A 17687-nucleotide genomic window follows, 5' to 3' on the forward strand; every position below is an offset into this window, starting at 1 on the left:
AGTTGGTTTCGGAACTAGGCAGTCCAATTCCTTGGCCTGCAACTGTTAAAGTCTCTTAGGCTATTGCTCTGATACCACAAATATACTCAACTGTTTTTTTTGTGTGTGTGTGTTACGTGGGCCTCTCACTATTGTGGCCTCTCCCGTTGCAGAGCACGGGCTCCGGACACGCAGGCTCAGCGGCCATGGCTCACGGGCCCAGCCGCTCCGCGGCACGTGGGATCTTCCCGGACCGGGGCACGAACGCGTGTCCCCTGCCTCGGCAGGCGGACTCTCAACTACTGTGCCACCAGGGAAGCCCTACTCTTAATTTTTGATCAGTTTATTTAATATGTTCAGTCTGTTCCCAACGTATATCAGTATATTTAATTTAATTTAAGAGGTAGCACAAGATATTTTTTTAATTGTATGCTAATCACTCTTTTAAGCATCCACATTCATTTGCTCATTTAGTTTTCACAGCAACTATGTGAATTTCATTGTTTTGTTTTACAAATGAAGAGTTTTTAAAATTCTTTTTAGAGATAGGAAAAAAAAAAACCCAAAACCCTGAGTTCCAGAGGCATATGACTTGCCCAGCATCAGACAAGTTAGATATTAAAAAGTAAAAATTCATGAAGTCATGAATCACTGTGGAGGTAAATTCAGAGTGATGCTTCTGTTCCAGGATTTTCTCCTTGAGCAACTCCATGAAACAATGTTTCCTAATACTGAGGTGGGGGGGGGAACAACTTCTCAAAAGTAATTTTAAAACCCTTGCCTGTCCAACACCCTGTGTCTATCTCCTTAGCTGCAGAGCCTGCCCTTAGGCGAAAGCTACTTTGAATGCCAACATGTTGGAGATGGTATAGGATAGAGGTGGCAGGTGAGCAGAAAACATCATCAAATTCTCTAACAGTGCTGTCAGCTAGAATTATAATGCAAGCCACACCAGTCACTGTACATTTTTAGATGGCCAGATGGAAAGAAGAAATAAGAAGTGGGTGAAGTTCATTGTAATCATATATTTTATTTAACCTGCCATGTAAAAAAATGTTATTTTAATATTGTCAATATTTACTTTTATGAAAGAGATACTTTGCATTTTTTATGCTTTGTCGTTGGAATTGGCATATATTTTTAAGTCACAGCACATCTCCTTCTGACTAGTCACCGTTACAATGCTCAGTGACCACCTGTGGCTCCTGGACACATTGGTGCACTGGACATCATGGTGCCAAAGACTCTGAGTGACAAAAAACCCTCAATAAGTATGTCTAACATCAAAGGAGTAATCTATAATGTCATCATTACTAACACACAGTACTATTCTATTTCCCTGCAAGGTTTGTGCAATTTTATTTTTCATATTTTTCTTCTTTTAAAAAATTGGTGTAAAACTATGTTTTTATTCTGATTTTTTAATTTCAGAATTTGAGCATAATTTTATTCCATCAAAACCTGTGTTAAGAAATGATCTTAATAATTAAATATTCCTTATGGATTTCTGACCAATGTTTAATAGAAAATCTCTGACCATCAGCATCTGGTATAAATTTTCTATATATAAACAATGCCTTGGTGAAGTCCTGCTACAAAAAATTTTGTGCTTATACCTGAGTAAATGTACACATTTGTAATGACCTCCATGATAGGATCAAATTGTTTTCCATAGAATAATACCAATGGTACCCATCAGAAGTGTTCCTTTACCACTCTGCCCAACCCTACTGAAATTTAGGAAATATCTTTGCCACTTTAAGAAATGATATACTTTTTACTTCTAGTTTGTTTCTTTAATTACATGTTAGGAGAATGTGTGTGTGTGTGTGTGTTTAGAGGCCATTAGTATTTGTTCTCATGCATTTCCTGTTTTTCACCTTGGACCAGTTCTTTATATATTGAAGGGATCTATTGAGATGATTTATGGTATTTACAATTATGTAGTTATTATCTACCAATATTTGCCAATTGGTCTACCCTTTCACTTTCATATTTACAAAGGATTTTTTCCTCCCCCAAATTAAGTATCAATCTCCATTTTCCCCTGCTGTTTTATTGTTTTTTTCTGTATTTAATGTCTTAACCTGTATGGAATTTATTTTTTGTATGTAAGTGAAATGTAACTTTTAAAAAAATTATCATCTGATTCCAAGTAGCTTAATATTTGTTAACTTCAGAAGCTTCTGGATGCACAGAATTAGGTATTTAGTCAACTTCAAAAATAATTATTTTGTTTCCTTAGGAAGGTTTGAGCTAGGTTTTACATAAAACCTAAATCAGTCCCAAATGATGTGAGAAGTGTGAGGTTTAGAATTAACACAGTATTTCCTGTACCTGGTCAGTGATCCAGCAAGTGGAGAGGCAGGGAGGGAGGAAGGGAGAGCCTAATGAAAAGCACATGCTGTCAATTTTTATTTCTTGTGCGGAAACGTTTCTTCTCTGGACTGACGCCATGTCTTTTTTTCTTTTCTTTCTTACCCTGGCATGGCCTCCTTCATCCACAGCCAGCCCTGCTAAAATCACTGTTTGCCTGAAATAAAGAGCCATGGCAGGTGTAAACATGCGATAAGTGCCTCCGTAGCCTCCAGGCCTGATGTATCTAGAACCAGAATTAGTTTCCAGAGTCCCTGATGGGACCCAGATATTCTTCCTCAGGACAGTCGCCTCCTCGTGTCCCCAGGACACAGCTTCTCCTGACATCGCTCTCTCTTTCTCTCTCTCTCTCACACACACACACGCATACTTACACTTCAAGCCTTCAAAAATCATTGTTCAGAAATATCAGTAGCATTCTCCTTCTCCTGAGTTTTCCTCCTCTCGCTTCCCTGCTACACAGATTTTTCCCATAAGAAGAGCCACAGCCCACTTCTCAGTTCAACACTGTCTTGAACAAAGTGGATCCCGCAATTTCTTGGCATTTGGATTTCTTTTTTCTTTTCAAAGTTTTTTTTCTTTCTATTTTTATAGTCAGTTGGTATATTTATTTGGAAATCTGGAGGTGAGCAGGTTTAATGCCTGCTAGAGAGAGACAGTATCATTGGCATGCTAACTGGATTGGTAATGTGTAACTGTTTAGCATTTGCTTGTGCTACATGCATGCATGTAAGAAAAACAGTACAGAATGTGTCCCAAGCACAAATCTGTCATTATGCCTGCAGGTGTTCTTTCAAAAGCATTGAAAGGGCCAATACATGTGAGTAGCATTGCACTTGCTGTCAGCAATCTCTTCAACCTAGGGAAGAATAGAGTCATGTATGGAATATCGTGCTAGCATACATGGAAAGCATAGACTTTCTCTGTCAGTGCCCATGCATTTTGCACATCTTTTCCATAAAGTGATATAAACCTTCATTTCAAAAGCCAGTTGATGGAGTCCTATCTATTAAGACTATAATGATGAAAAAAGCCACTTCTTTCAGTGCCATCCCTGGGGTTATGCTGCACACCTCTCGTAATAATTGTATACGTAATCACAAGCCAGTGGCCGTGTGGGATAACTGGTTCTTCCCCACTGCACTTATGGGAAGTCAATCTGAGAATTACTGAGATCGAAAGAAAGCCACAGTGACTGCAAGACTGAGGCCCATACTGATCTAGTCAGAACCGGATAGATCTGTCAGGTCGGAGCAGAATACATCATGCTCCTGGTGGGAGAGTTCTTTCCGCAGAAAAGGGAAATAATTATTCTCTCCAATGAAACACTTGAGACGAAAGTACACGTACTCAAAAAACAGTCTAATAGAACCCTGAACTTGGAAAAGAATTTTTTTTTTCTTTTCCTTATTATTATTATTATTATTGGTAGTTTCTGCTTGGGAAAACATTACTCTGAGGTTCCCTATGTCTTTCTGAGTCTATCTGGGCATTTGTTTTTTTTTTTTTTTTCATCAGTGTATTCACATTTAAAACTATGGTTTAAAAGCCTTTAGTTGAAACAGAAAGAGGCAGATCCATTTGGTATATATGAAGTTGGCAGTAATTGCATTGGAAAACCCCAAAACACACAAACCAGAACCAGCTGTAACCAAACATGTATGGAAAGCAGTGCACAGAATTTTCCATGGCCTGTAGCAACGATGTTATACAAACAGTCCCTGAGGTGTCTCAGCAGCGCCATGCACAGTGGAAAGAAATTAGATAATGCTAAAGACTTACCAGATGGATATTCAAACAGTACTTTCGTGTAAAATTCTCTCCCTAAATTGAGTATTGAAGAAATAGCTACACTGAACTTATAAAATTAACGTCTTTGTTTTCTAGCACTCTTCCCTGACATGAATGTGCAGAGCTGAGAATCTAAGGACAACGTTTGTGCTGTATCAGTTAACAGGACACGTGAAAATAAGCAGTAAGGATAACCCCAAAATAATTGGGCAAAAACTAATTGAAAGTAGATTATGAGAAAATGCACAAAAGAAGAATAATTTCCAGTGCCCTTGATTCCAGATTTGAGGTAACAAAATGCCTTTTTAATAAGAAACAGACTTCTTGTTTCAATCATTGTCTTCTTGCAGAGTGTTGCAACTTTCTAGAACACAGTCATGATGCGGTTCTCCAAACACCTAAAATATATGTTCCTTGTTGCACTAAATCCCAAACTTTGTTTCATTACTAAGTCCCTTTGTAATCAAACTTCACCTTACCTGGAAAAACATATCCCCCTGCTAACATAGAACTTACTTTTATCAGTCTACTCTGTAATACAATGTGCACTGTTATCAGTACATACTCCAAGGCATTGTTTCCTTAGAAATGCCCTCTTTTTTCCTTCAATATGTCCAAATGCTTTTTTCCTTCAATAAATTCAAATTCTGGATTTCAATATGTTCAAATCCAGGCTTGGAGGCCCAGACTATGCCCAATCTCTTCCATGGCTACTTCAAACCTCCTGTCTGAAGTCTCCCACTGTAGGAATAATACGGGTTTCATTAAGTAGTAGGTGACTATTTATTGGCAAGCAAGTTAGAAGGACTACCATTCATAGGCATTCATACTGGGAAAGAAAATAGGTATTAGATAGATTCAAACAAGTTGAATTGGGAGTGCTGAATCATAAATGCTACATTGAAGGACATGGTTTCTTAGACAAGTATAGCAAATAAAAAGGATGACCATATATCCACATTTGCTCTGCGTGGTTACAGTTTACCTGTTGTCCCTCTATGTTATGAACTGTACCCTTTTAATCTCAAAGTTATTTCCATTTGGATGATAAATAATATAACTGCTTTGTTAATCCCTGTTGAGCGCTTATTACATGACTGGTAATATTCTGAATTCTCTATGCATTAACTTCTTTGAACTATACAACAGCCTTATAAGATAATTAGTAAAATTATTTTTGCTTTCTAAATTAAACAGAAGCCCAAGGATTGTATTTCAAATGATCACACAACTATGGAGGTAAAAGCAGCTGTATAGGGCAGCAGCTGGAGAATTTAGGCTAGGTTTTGCTGAATTCTAACAGAGTTTTTGAGAATAGAGGTAAAATTAATGTTAAATATTTATGAAGGGAGTTAGAGAGTGCCTAGAGAATTTTCCACAGAGCTAAGCAGATCTAAATATTGAAATAAATGACACACAATGTTTTCTAAACAAAGGCACTATGATACTCTCACAGGAAGACCACAAATACTTCGGAAGAGGGGGGTTGAAAGCTAGAGGAGGAGTAGATCCGGCATTAATAAAATGGCTTCTGAGCCTATCAACACCATCTTGCTCTGTTCCTCAATATACTAGAGAGTGTCTTACAGCTCTCCAGCATCCTGCAGGTACTTGAATGTATTCAGAATAAGGCAGAAATGGAACGTTAAAAATATAATTACTTTGGAATAATTTGTCTTATGAAATAATATCCATACCCTCAATATCCATACCCTTCTGGGCGACTGTCAACCTAAATGAATCTAGTAGGTATTTGTAAGATATTAGCAGTGGTGGTATTCCTCTAGGATGCACTAATTGGCTCCACTGAGTGTACTCATGAGATGTGTGCTCATAGGTGCTCAATAACTTCTTTATGGATGACTTTCGCCACTGAGTACATTTACATATGTCCATATCTATGAACGATCGTGCCAAACGTACCTTAGAAAACTGTACAAATTCAATTCAGTTTTAATTCAATTAATTCAATTCAGAGTAGCACATTGAAAATGAAATCATTTGTTCAAATCATTTGTTCAAACAACAGTGGGGTCCCAAGACCATGACTGTTTTATCCAAGTTTGTGCTTATCCTTGGGGCCTGTAATTTTCCAGGTCACAATCCTTCCTCTATTTACATCAAACTCTGATGATGAGTACGTTCAAAGTTTACTTATGTGTCACCTTTGCATCTCTCAGAAAGTTATGTTTTCTCTCTAGAATGGTCTGTAATTTGTTGGCTGCCAGCTTTGCTTCATGCCTTAGGAATAAGTTTGACGTCTCTTTTCTTGATGTTGCAACTCTTATCATCTTGCCTCAGTACTCTATGTCTATCTCTTGTTCTGCAACCTAATAAATCTGTGTTTCTACTTCTAGGTTTAAAACAGAAATAGAATTCACAATTTTGGGCAGTAATTTCTTGAAGAAGAAAAAATATGGATTTCCTAACAAGAAGGGCATAAATGCCATTGTCTATATAATAATATAAGCATTAAACGTGTTTGCAAGAATTCAGTAACACCTATAACAGTGTCATCTTAATTAACAATTACTTTCTCTTCTGTGATTCATAGTAGTAGTAAATGAGTGTTTATATATGTCAACTCAAGCATTCAATTTAATGACATGACATTTACTGTTAAGTACCAGTATGCTTATTTTTTTAATACATAAGCTAACAATAATATGCTTGCTCCTTTATCTCTAGATCAGGAAAACACTTCCTACTTCTTCAGTTCTTCAGCGTGAAGATGTGCACACTTCTCTGTACTAAACATCATTGCCAAGCCAACGTCCAGTACCTCAACTCTCCTTCGGATGTCATTTCTCATTCAGGGAGTACATACAGAGGAAGTGGGCCCCCCTTCAGCCCCAGAGGTTTGTCCAAATCATTTGTGGGTAATCTGATATCCCTAGCCAACACAGTTTAGCTTGATTATATCAATATAACCATTGGGATTTTTGTTTTATGCTAAGGAAGGAGATACCTTTGAGATAATTTAAGATATCCTAACCGATATACTTGCATTATCCTTACTTTACTAATTACTTACAAATAGAATATTGCAATTTAGATATGAGATATTTATAGACAGAGAGCTGAGATATATAATCTGTCTATGCATATGTATCTGTATCTGAGCTATATATATATATCTCCATCCCCAAAATGGAAACAAGGTTTTCCCTTAAAACCTCCTGCTAAAGGAAATCAAAGCCCATTGTCCTTGCAGAAAGTTTTATACCTCATGGCAGCTACTATGGCTATTCAAAAACAGTTAACTAATATAGGACTTCCTGTCTTGGGGAACTTTCTCGACCATGGCACAAGAAGATGGGGCCCACACAGAAATCAGGAGTCTAACTAAGGTACCTAAGCTAAGTCTACCTAAGTTAAGCGGGCAGAAATCTGAGGTCAGGACTGTGGAGGGCCACTGAATTTGTGGAGTATGGTAGCAAAGAAAATGGAGAAGTGGGGAGCAGGGCAGTCTCTGTGGAGGTACCCTTTGGGTCTTTGGCTGAGGACTAGATTAGTTTGCAAAGAGAAATCAGAGGCTTCAGGTCTGGAAATTGAGAGTCGCCAGGATTGGGAACATCTTTAATAGCAAATAACTTAATGTGAATTAATTGATACAAATGGAACACTTAGTAAGCATCTAAAAGGGGTTATGCATGGTTTCATAAGAGGGAGAAGTAGCCAAAATGGGAACACAGGAAAATACCCAAGATGCAAGCTTCATAATTTTTCCCAGGGCTAATCATGAGTAAGAGTATGATTAAACCTAGTGCCGTTAGAATTTTATTGAAACAAGTAAACCCTTTTCCCCTCAATCCTTAAAATTACTGTATTATGCAATGACAGTGTCTTAAAATGAAAAAAGATCAATCCCACAAATTTTTAAAAAAATCAATTATCCAATGGGAAAGAGATGGATTACCATTGATTGCATCCTGCCTGAGTTAGAGATGATGGATGACTGCAGTCATGGCATTGATCTCTGGGAGCCGGCTTAACACGGGTCTTGCATGGCTTATTATGGGGCCACCCACTCAGAGAACACATACACACACAACAAATTCCACATCCACATTTTTACATTCTATCAGGGTCTTCCAGCTATTCTTTTGTTCATATAACTTTGACGACGTCCCTAAATTCAAGCAATGCTACCCACCTTAAACATTTTGTTCAGATACAATGACTATAAAGAACAGACAAGTGCAGTAACAGAAGGAGAGGGGGCCTTATAAATGATCTTCTGACAGTCACTGTGGTTCGTTCCTAAGTGAAGATCCTGAGAGCTCATCTTGTAACTCATACAAATCCTTCACATTTTCAAATAACCAGGAAACGGGTGAAATATTAGAGCTTTATTCCAACCTGCAGCATTTCGTAATGATAAATATGTCCAGTTCCGTTTCAATTTATACACTATGTATATAAATTTGGGGGGGGGAATCAATAGTGACTTGTTAGTTAAGTGGAATGCATTGTGACTTCAAGACTTTTTATTTAAATTTATTTAAATTGTACATTCTTTCTTGAAAGGCATCTCAACTTCAGCCTCATCTACTGTTCAAGGTGAAGTTCCATGCGCGGAGGGCAAGAATCACATGAACACAGGACTGGTAACGAGACATTTCAGATTCTACAATACATGTACTGTTCCTCCAATTGTTTACCAAATGCGGCAGTTAAGCTCCACTGCCCCCTCCTTGACTCACTGACTTACTGGCTGATGAACAAAACTGCCAACTGCACATTAACAGGGGTGCTTGTTGGAACTGTGTTAACCATTGTGTTGCCATTTAAACAGGAAAAATCCTCATCACTGTAATATATGTGCTGCTCTTTACACAAAATAAACAGGAAAAAATGTTGATGAGTAAGAAAAGCAAAAGAAGTAGGAAATATATCTTTGTCTCTGTTGTACACTAACCTAAGTCAATTTGACTGCTTAGCCAATATCAATTTTTAAAAATTTTATCTGATGTTTTTGGTAGATGCTGGTAAACTCCAGAGTTAAAAGGAGGGGCAGTGCCTTATTAAAGAAAGGAGCTCTTATTATAAATTTTACCAAATGTAGTAACATTTATTAGTAAACAGGTACAGAAGAGTCATATAAACTGGTCTGTACTTTAGAGAAGACTTTGCCCTTGGTGCATGGGACTTCACCTTGAGGGAATGGCTATTCCTAACAGCTAAGAATAACTAATAACTGACTGGCATAGATTAGCGTTAATTAGCAATATGTTTAATACATATATTTAATATATTCTGATAGTTACATATTTAGTAACGTATATAACACTCGATTATTCTAACATAAATAACCAGATAGACATAATAGTTCCAAGTTGAAATTTTTCATGCGGGGGCATAGTTTGACAACATAGCCGGGAGTTACCATCTAACTAACTTGTGAGAAGCATACTATAAATGAAAATAAATAAAATAAACTTCCTTAAGACTTCATGTTTTCTCTGTGTGACATATCACTGTTTCCCAAGACTTAACAAAATTAACCCTGAACTACAACATGGGGAAATAGAATGAAGAACACAATTCTAGTGTCGGCCATTATTTGGAACTGGGGCCTGAACCTAGATGAATTAGATATTATTATCATCACTTTATTATTAACATGTGACTTTTTATATCTGAATTGGTCATGCTAGGCCCAATATTATATAGAAAAGTCCAGAAAATTGAGAAAAAAACTTGCTGAGTTATCAAATAAGATGACATGCCAGATTTTTGGCAATTAGCGGGCAGGCTAATAGATCATTAATGTAACTCATTTTTATAGAAAAATAGTTTTGTAAAATGAAACATCCAAGCAAGAAGATCTGTGCTATGGGAAGGAGAATGGAGAGTAAACGAACCTTCATGAATGCCTATGTATGTTTCAGACACAGTACTAGTGTGACCACATTTATTATTTAGACTATCTCTGTGAGGTAGGGTATATTATTCTCATGTTTACGGATGACGATACACTGTGACTTATGCTAGATAGACCTACTTACATGTACCAAGCAATTATACTGTAAAATTAAATTCTAAAACTTTTGACAGATGGGGTGTGAAACATCTGGATTTCTCCCTTAAAATATAAGTTTTTAGTGACTTTCCATCATGTAAATGCAGTTGTACTCTAACTCTGAAATTGCCAGTTCTGTTCTGGGGGGGGGGGGGTTCTGCGGTACTTTTCTTTTCTGGGCACTATCTGGTCATTTTGTTATTATTTTTGTATCCTTGAAGAATGTAAAGATGGTGTTTTCATGAAAATGAATATCCTTGAAGAATGTAAAGATGGTGTTTTCATGAAAATGAATATTGCCTTTTCTTTGACTCAGGATGGTTGACTATAATGCTGTCATTATACTTATGTTTAAAACTCTCATTCATCTAGGCACTGAGTACTTGCTGGAATCCATAAAAAAGTATAACACCTACCTTCAAGGAGCTTATCTTTGCCTGGAAATTAAGCCAACTTCTTCCTTAGTGAGGAACAACTCTAAATATTGTAGCATTGAAATTGATGGGTCTCATCTTAGAAGGCTTTCTTTTTTTTTTGCACTTTACTCATAAGACCACCTGGAAACCAAGAGAGTTTATACATGTTATATTTTAATTGACACACACCACCAAAAGCTTGTTAATAGTTCAGAAGATTAGTGAGTGTTGATGTTTACCAACAAACAATATCCTTTGTAATGGGTTTATGGAGAGAAATAAAGAGTCGCGGCCTCACTGCTCTGACCTGCTCCTCCCTTTTACAATATTGGTACTTGTTCTGTAGTCACTTATAACCCTCTGTTGTGGCTAATTGGAAGTTCTTGGTCTGACTACTAGCTTCTTGCTGTGATAAATATTTAATCACAGAGGGGGAAGTTCCTTTTTTGAGAACATACATTGGTCTGTAACTCTTGAAAACAGAACAAAGGGCACTGTTACCTGGAAGGCACCTTCCTTCACTCCCTGGTCCAGGGTTGAGAAAGGTCCACCTAATTACCTCTGCGGAGAAACAGCAGTCTCCTCCTCACTTACTGTCTGACATTTAGACATTTCTCCCCTCACCTCTTCCCACTGGTGTGAAAAGGAACTGAATACAAAACGAAAGTCCACTTAGCTAGCACGTTTCCTCTCCATCACAAAGTTACGCCGTGGATATGTGGTATGTCACTCTAACTGTGTCATTTTTCTCTCCAATTAAAAATAATGGATGCTTTTGGCCTGTCAGCCTGCACAATGTTCCTGTAGGGAGAAAATTAGTTGGTATCTCCACAGAGCCATTGTCCACTAATTTGAAGTTCAAGGTCTGACTGCGATCCATCTCCATGTCCCCCCATGTATCAGAATGTCACTAAGAATCCGCACTTCCCATGGGAAGACTCTGACAGGCATGATTACACCTGAACCCATCTTTCCTGGAACAGTTTTCATGCAAACTGGGAGTGAGAAAAGATTATCACATCTTTCAATTACTCAACTATATTTCCTGGAAGAAAGTCTTCTGAATTTGTCAGTAGCTGCTTCATCACAGGGATGTTAATATATTTTATTGGCCAATTTTCTGTGACAAATGCATTTGAGAACAAACCCAAAAAAAGAAGCTCTTAATATATCAGGTATTAGAAGAGAACAAAGGATATACAGCCACCATTGGTCAAAGGAAGCTGTGTGTGTGTGTGTTCTCTTTATATTTCGATTCTCCAATACCTAGAAGAATATACAAGTTTTCAGTTTGCCCACCTTGGGACAGTTGGGCTGCCAATTGCTAGTAGAATAAATGCTGACAACCTGAACGTTGGGAACAAATTATTGAAGAGGTGCAAAAACATTTAATTAAATCTTGTAAGCCAGAAATAAATTTTAATAGTTAAAAACATTTCATTCCTCTTCAATTACACCTATTCAGCCTTCAGGGTTTTCTCTTTGAAAGAGAGTGCAGTTGCCAAGAGAGACAACTTTCCTTGAAGGGAATTGTGTTCTGGGTTATAACTGGGAGACTGTATTAGCTACTGTTTGAAAACTACCATTCTATCCCCATCTCTAAAGACTGCAAAATATACATAAAAGGAATATAAAAGGAAGAAAAAATTATAATCAAAAACATTAAAGGGATAGAACTTAAATTATTTCATGACATATTCATTAACCCCAAACTTAGAAGTATTCTACTAACTAAAATACAGCTAAGAGGGCATTCTGAAGAGGAAGAAGCTGTGTATGCTTAGCTACATTTTCTGAGATTTCTTATTTTCATATTATGCAATATATGCTCATTATAGTTCTTCAGAAATTTGTTTAGGTATCTCCAGGATATAAGCTACAATAATTTCAAATATATAGCATGAGTAAAGACAAATTTGCAATTAGAAAAGTATTATTTTTTCCCTTTAATCATTAGTTTTTTTCTTTTTACATATTCAGCAAATGTATTTAATATGTTTATAAATTCGCAGTTAAAATGATACTGCCATCTTACTTTAGTTCATTTTAAGATGTATCTTAAATATATTTTTTTATTCCTAAGAGTTGCTGAAAATTATTTTAAGGAGTACCTGCCTAGTATTTCACTTTATCTGACAGTAGGTTGATTTCCATTTTTTTTTTCGTAAGTATAGATAATTTGGCAATTAGGACATTTGTACATATGCATTCCATATCTTCTTGAGCAACTTCTGGAACTTCAGATAAATATCCCCATATAAGAACTAACACATCTAAAATCTATCTCTTTCAAATTATTTTCCCATTTAGTTTATTATAGAGTATTGAGCAGAGTTTACTGTGAAAAAGAATAGATACACATATATGTATAACTGAATCACTTTGCTGTACACCTGAAACTAACACAACATTGTTGTACAACTATACTCCAATATAAGACAAAAATTAAAAAAAAATAAATAAAATCTATCTCTAATAAGTTACCCGAACATTAGCTTTGGAAATTAGGGGCTTGCTACCTCAACTACCACCCCTAAAAACATATTGGAAAATTTTGTCAAATCATTAGAAGATGATAGCTTAGAGAACAACTGATTTTTGGATTCGTTCACTAATTTCATTAGTTTTAACTGACAAGAGGAATTTCCTGTGTGAGAAAAAAAATCAAGTAGCACTTCACAGCAAGCCGTGGGATATTTTTGTTCTATGAGTCCCATGAATGCACATCAATTAAGCTAAAAATATCTAAGGGGTAGGAGCTGGAGGAACATGGGACAATAAATCTGTGTAGTTCAAATTTTTAAATTTTACAGAAGAAACTAAGGCCCAGCTAAGATAAGGGTCTTGTGTAGAATTTGTTTCCTTCTTCCCTGTCTAGTAGTCTTTGGACTATAACGATACTTCTTCTTTAATAGAAGGCAAATAAACTACAGCATTTGGGGGTAGAAATAAACTCTGATTTTAATTGTGATTAAAACACCAGGCTTTGGAGGCCATGAATTAAGATAAATTTAATGTGGTGTTATAAGAAATTTGACAATGAGTGTTTAATACAGTGATATGTAAGAAATTTGACATTAACTGGAATGTCTTAATATCATTCAATTCATTAATGATCACAATTGAATTAATGTATAGTACCTTGTTTTGGTTCCAAGATTGACCTATGGAGTACAACCAAGGTAGAAAAATGAAAGTGATTAATTGTTGATTTTTTTCCCTTATCTTTCAGGAAAGCACTTTAGCCTCTGTTAAGCCTGGAGAGGGCAAAACTATTGTTGGAGGATGGTGATTACCAAAAAAAATTTCAAGTATGTAAAGGAAGATGATTCAGAAGATGTAGAGAGGTGACATATTACTATTAAGACCAGAATAGGAAGCGAATTTGAAAAGAATCAGGAGGGAGGAGGGACTTAGGTTAGACATAACAAAATACAGTGTAATGTATTTGAAACATAATTTCATGTTATTTTAATGTGCTATGAAAATGTCTTCCCAGAAGAATTGGAAAAGGCAAAAGGGAAAAAAAGACACTATCAGTCTAGAACACTAATGTAGATGTCTACATAAAGAGAAGGCAGTGAATTCTGAATTCCCTTCCGTTCCTAGAATTTAGACTATCATTGACTTAAAATGCAAAATCTTGAGGCTAAACCATCTCTTATGACTTCACATATTTAAACTAAAAGCAGTAAATCATATGCAGAATCCAGTACAAAGTCGTTTAACTTGAAAATAGAAACAGAGTGATCTCTACTGTTTCAGAAATTGGTTAAAATAAAAATGGAAAGAAATTTATGTGTGAGAGAGTTAACAGGAAAATGACTTATGGCATATAAATGCAGATTTGGATGATACACACACACACACACATTCAGTAGATGGATTTGTAACAAAGAGTTTGGGATGGCTTTTAATCTTATTTTAGTTAGATGGGATATTGAAGTACATTATTTTGCAAAAAGAAAATCACATTAAAATAAGACCTTTGAAATGAGACTCAAATTTTTTTTTAGATTGTACTAAAGTTAGATCATATTTTATATGATACCAATCTGTTGCAATAGCTAACATTGCAAAGGGCATAGAAGTAGAAAAATTTCAAGGAGGCAGTTCTTTTTTTTTTTTTTGGCTTAAACAACAAATTTATTTCTACAGTTTTGGAGACTGGGAAGTTTGTGATCAGGGAACCGCATGGAACATTCTGGTGAGGGCCTTCTTGGTTTATAGACAGCTGCCTTCTTGCTGTATCCTCACATGGGCAACAGAGAGCAAGAGATCTCACTTGTGTCTCTTCTTTTTTAAAAAACGTATTTATTTATTTATTTGAAGTATAGTTGATTTACAGTGTTGTGTTAGTTTCAGATGTACAGCACAGTGATTCAGTTTTTTATATATATATATATATATATATATATATATATATATATATATATATATATACACACACACACACATATTCTTTTCTAGATTCTTTTCCCTTATAGGTTATTATAAAATATTGCGTATAGTTTCTGGTGCTGTACAGTAGGTCCTTGTTGATTACCTATTTTATATATAGTACTGTGAATTGATATATGTCATCTTTTCTTTCAGATTACACATATAAGCCATATCAAATATTATTTGTCTTTGTCTGGCTTACTTCACTTAGTTAGATAATCTCTAGGTCCATCCATGTTGCTGCAAATGTCATTATTTCATTCTTTTTTTAATGGCTGAGTAATATTCCATTTTATATATATATATATATATATATATATATATATATATATACACACACACACACACACACATCTTCTTTATCCATTCTTCTGTCAAAGGATGTTTAGGCTGCTTCCATGTCTTGGCTGCAATGAACATTGGGGTGTGTATATTTGTTTGAATTAGAGTTTAGGGAGACAGTTCTTTAATGACGTGAAAATTTTCTGGGCTAACTTAGGATTTTGTTTCCTCTCTCTCCACTATTACCCCAATATCACTCCACAATGTGTTTGAGACCCCCTGTTCCAATAAAGTACGATACAATTATACAAAGACGTGACAGTATGGAATGACTGGAAAGCTGTATTATTTTCCTACTGCTGCTGTGAGGGATCACAACCTTAGTGGCTTAAAGCAATATGAATTTATTATCTTATAGTTCTGGAAGTCAGAAGTCTGAAATCAGTCTCATGGGGTTAAAATTGAGGTATCATCAAGGCTGCATTCCTTTCTGGAGGTTATCCATTTCCTGGCTGCTTCTACCTTCTGGAGGATGCCCATAGTCCTTGGCTTCTGGCCCCCTTCAATGCCAGTAATGATGGGCTGGGTTCTTCTTACATCATATTACTCTGACCTCCTCTTCTGCCTCCCTCTTCCACTGTTAAGTACTCTTGTCATTATCTTGGGCCCACCTGGATAATGTAGGATTATCTCCCATCTCAAGGTCAGTGATTGGAAATCTTAATTCTACTTGAAACCTTAAAAGTCTTCTGTAGATTCTGGGGAATAGGACATAAGCATCTTTTGTAGGGGGGGGGAAGCGCATTCTTCTACCTACTACAGAGTCGAAATGGCGCATACACACACAGAATTGAATTCCATTATTTATAAATAAATTTAGAGACTTTTCTTTGCCTCCTCAACTTCAGATAAGGTAGATTTCCCTTTTGCAGTACTAGGACAGCTGAGTTGCATTTTAGCTAGATCCTCCAATCTCAAGTCACTTGCTAAATGACATACCCAAAGTGAAAGAAAAGAGGAAATTTATATACGTCCTGAAAATGACCCTTTTGTGAACATTGAGTTTCCCTTTTATTTACTGACTTTAAAATGCATTGGAAAGAAAGATGATACTGTGGGCAAGGAGGGTATGGGAGATTCCAAACAAGTAACACTGTTGTAAAAGTGAAAAACTTGTATTAAATGTGTTGTGAATTTTTTTATACATGAAGTAAAAGGTCAAGAGTCTCACAGAATTAATTATGGAGCAACACACACACACACACACACACACACACAAACCAAGAGGAAAGGAAAAGTGAACATCTGTGTTCAATTACTGTGCTAGGCAGCGCTACCAGTGGTCATCTTTGTGTGAGCGAATGATCGATAACTTGATTCATGGGAAGAGCACTATAAATAAATAAATATTTCTGGTGGAGATAAAAATAGCTGATCCACTTTTACATGTGGTTTTCTTGTTTGTTTCACTGGTGATCCCCCAGGAGTCCCAACCAGACTACCACACAGATTAAAATGCTCTTTAAGTATCTTTGAAAAAGCTTTAATGCCTTCCCAGTTGCGTTTCAGTTGACTGACATGTCATGTCACATGAGATGATGTGACATTTGGACCTTTTATGATTGAGGGCCATTCATTAAATTGCTTAGCAAACTTTATGTTCCTGATTGTCTAAACAGAGAGGGTTTAACCAAATATTAAAGCATGGATGGTTCTATGAGTAATTTATTAAACCTGGCTTTAACAAGTAAGATAGAATGTCATACTGAGTAGTAAGTAATCTACCTATAGTCCACGTCAGAACATCCTAGATGGTACCATTCTTTAGCATTCTAGGATAGTACCTATCCCAGCATTCTTAAATCCAAATGCAGACCCATTGTCAGTTTCCTTTGAAAATTCTATAGCAGTCAAGACAATTTTTGAGTGTTCTATAAAATCAAATAGATTCATGGTCAGGGCTTTTTTCCCTCCATATCCAAAGAAAGATATAGTTATGCCCAATGGCTTAGACTATGTTATTCTCTTTTATGACCTCCAGAGGAGTTGACATTTCTAAAACTACTTACAGATACTACATAGTGTACATTTCTCCCATTCTCCTTAACTCGTTATTGACCTATATTCAGTGTGTACGTAAGATGCAGATCATATTTTAAATGTGTGATGCTCTTTATGAAGGACATCCAAAAACTAATGTTTAAAGTGATATTGACGTACAGTCTAAGAAATAGGGGCAATTACAGAGTTGAGGCAAAAGTCACATATCTGTATCCTGGATAGTAATTTTTGTACAAGATTTACATTTCTATTTGTAAAGTTTAAATTCTAGAACAAACAGTAAAATTTGGTGACCAGTACACTTTCAGTAATTC

At 36.1% G+C, this 17687-nt stretch overlaps 1 protein-coding gene and 1 long non-coding RNA gene across 34 annotated transcripts in view; one reads left to right on the forward strand and one right to left on the reverse strand.

Moving 5' to 3' along the window:
* The window catches only part of LOC307193308 (uncharacterized protein), a 1334119-nt gene extending 1325306 nt beyond the window's left edge, over positions 1-8813 (forward strand). For 23 of the 33 annotated variants that reach the window (XM_079935085.1, XM_079935089.1, XM_079935088.1 and 20 more), the window contains 3 exons: positions 4243-4435; positions 6835-7004; positions 8677-8813. The gene's annotated coding sequence lies outside the window, so the exon portion shown is untranslated. Of the gene's footprint in view, positions 1-790; positions 866-4242; positions 4436-6834; positions 7005-8676 lie in introns of those variants that run through there. The other 10 variants (XM_079935107.1, XM_079935108.1, XM_079935109.1 and 7 more) reach the window with 3 other exon arrangements.
* A 1786-nt stretch (positions 8814-10599) lies between these two features.
* The window catches only part of LOC307193312, a 768132-nt gene continuing 761044 nt past the window's right edge, over positions 10600-17687 (reverse strand). The window contains exon 14 of the long non-coding RNA XR_013830296.1: positions 10600-10728. This is a non-coding gene — a long non-coding RNA (uncharacterized lncRNA). The remainder of the gene's footprint in view (positions 10729-17687) is intronic.

Source organism: Stenella coeruleoalba, assembly GCF_951394435.1.
Source record: "Stenella coeruleoalba genome assembly, chromosome: 10".
Taxonomy (NCBI): Eukaryota; Metazoa; Chordata; class Mammalia; order Artiodactyla; family Delphinidae; genus Stenella; species Stenella coeruleoalba.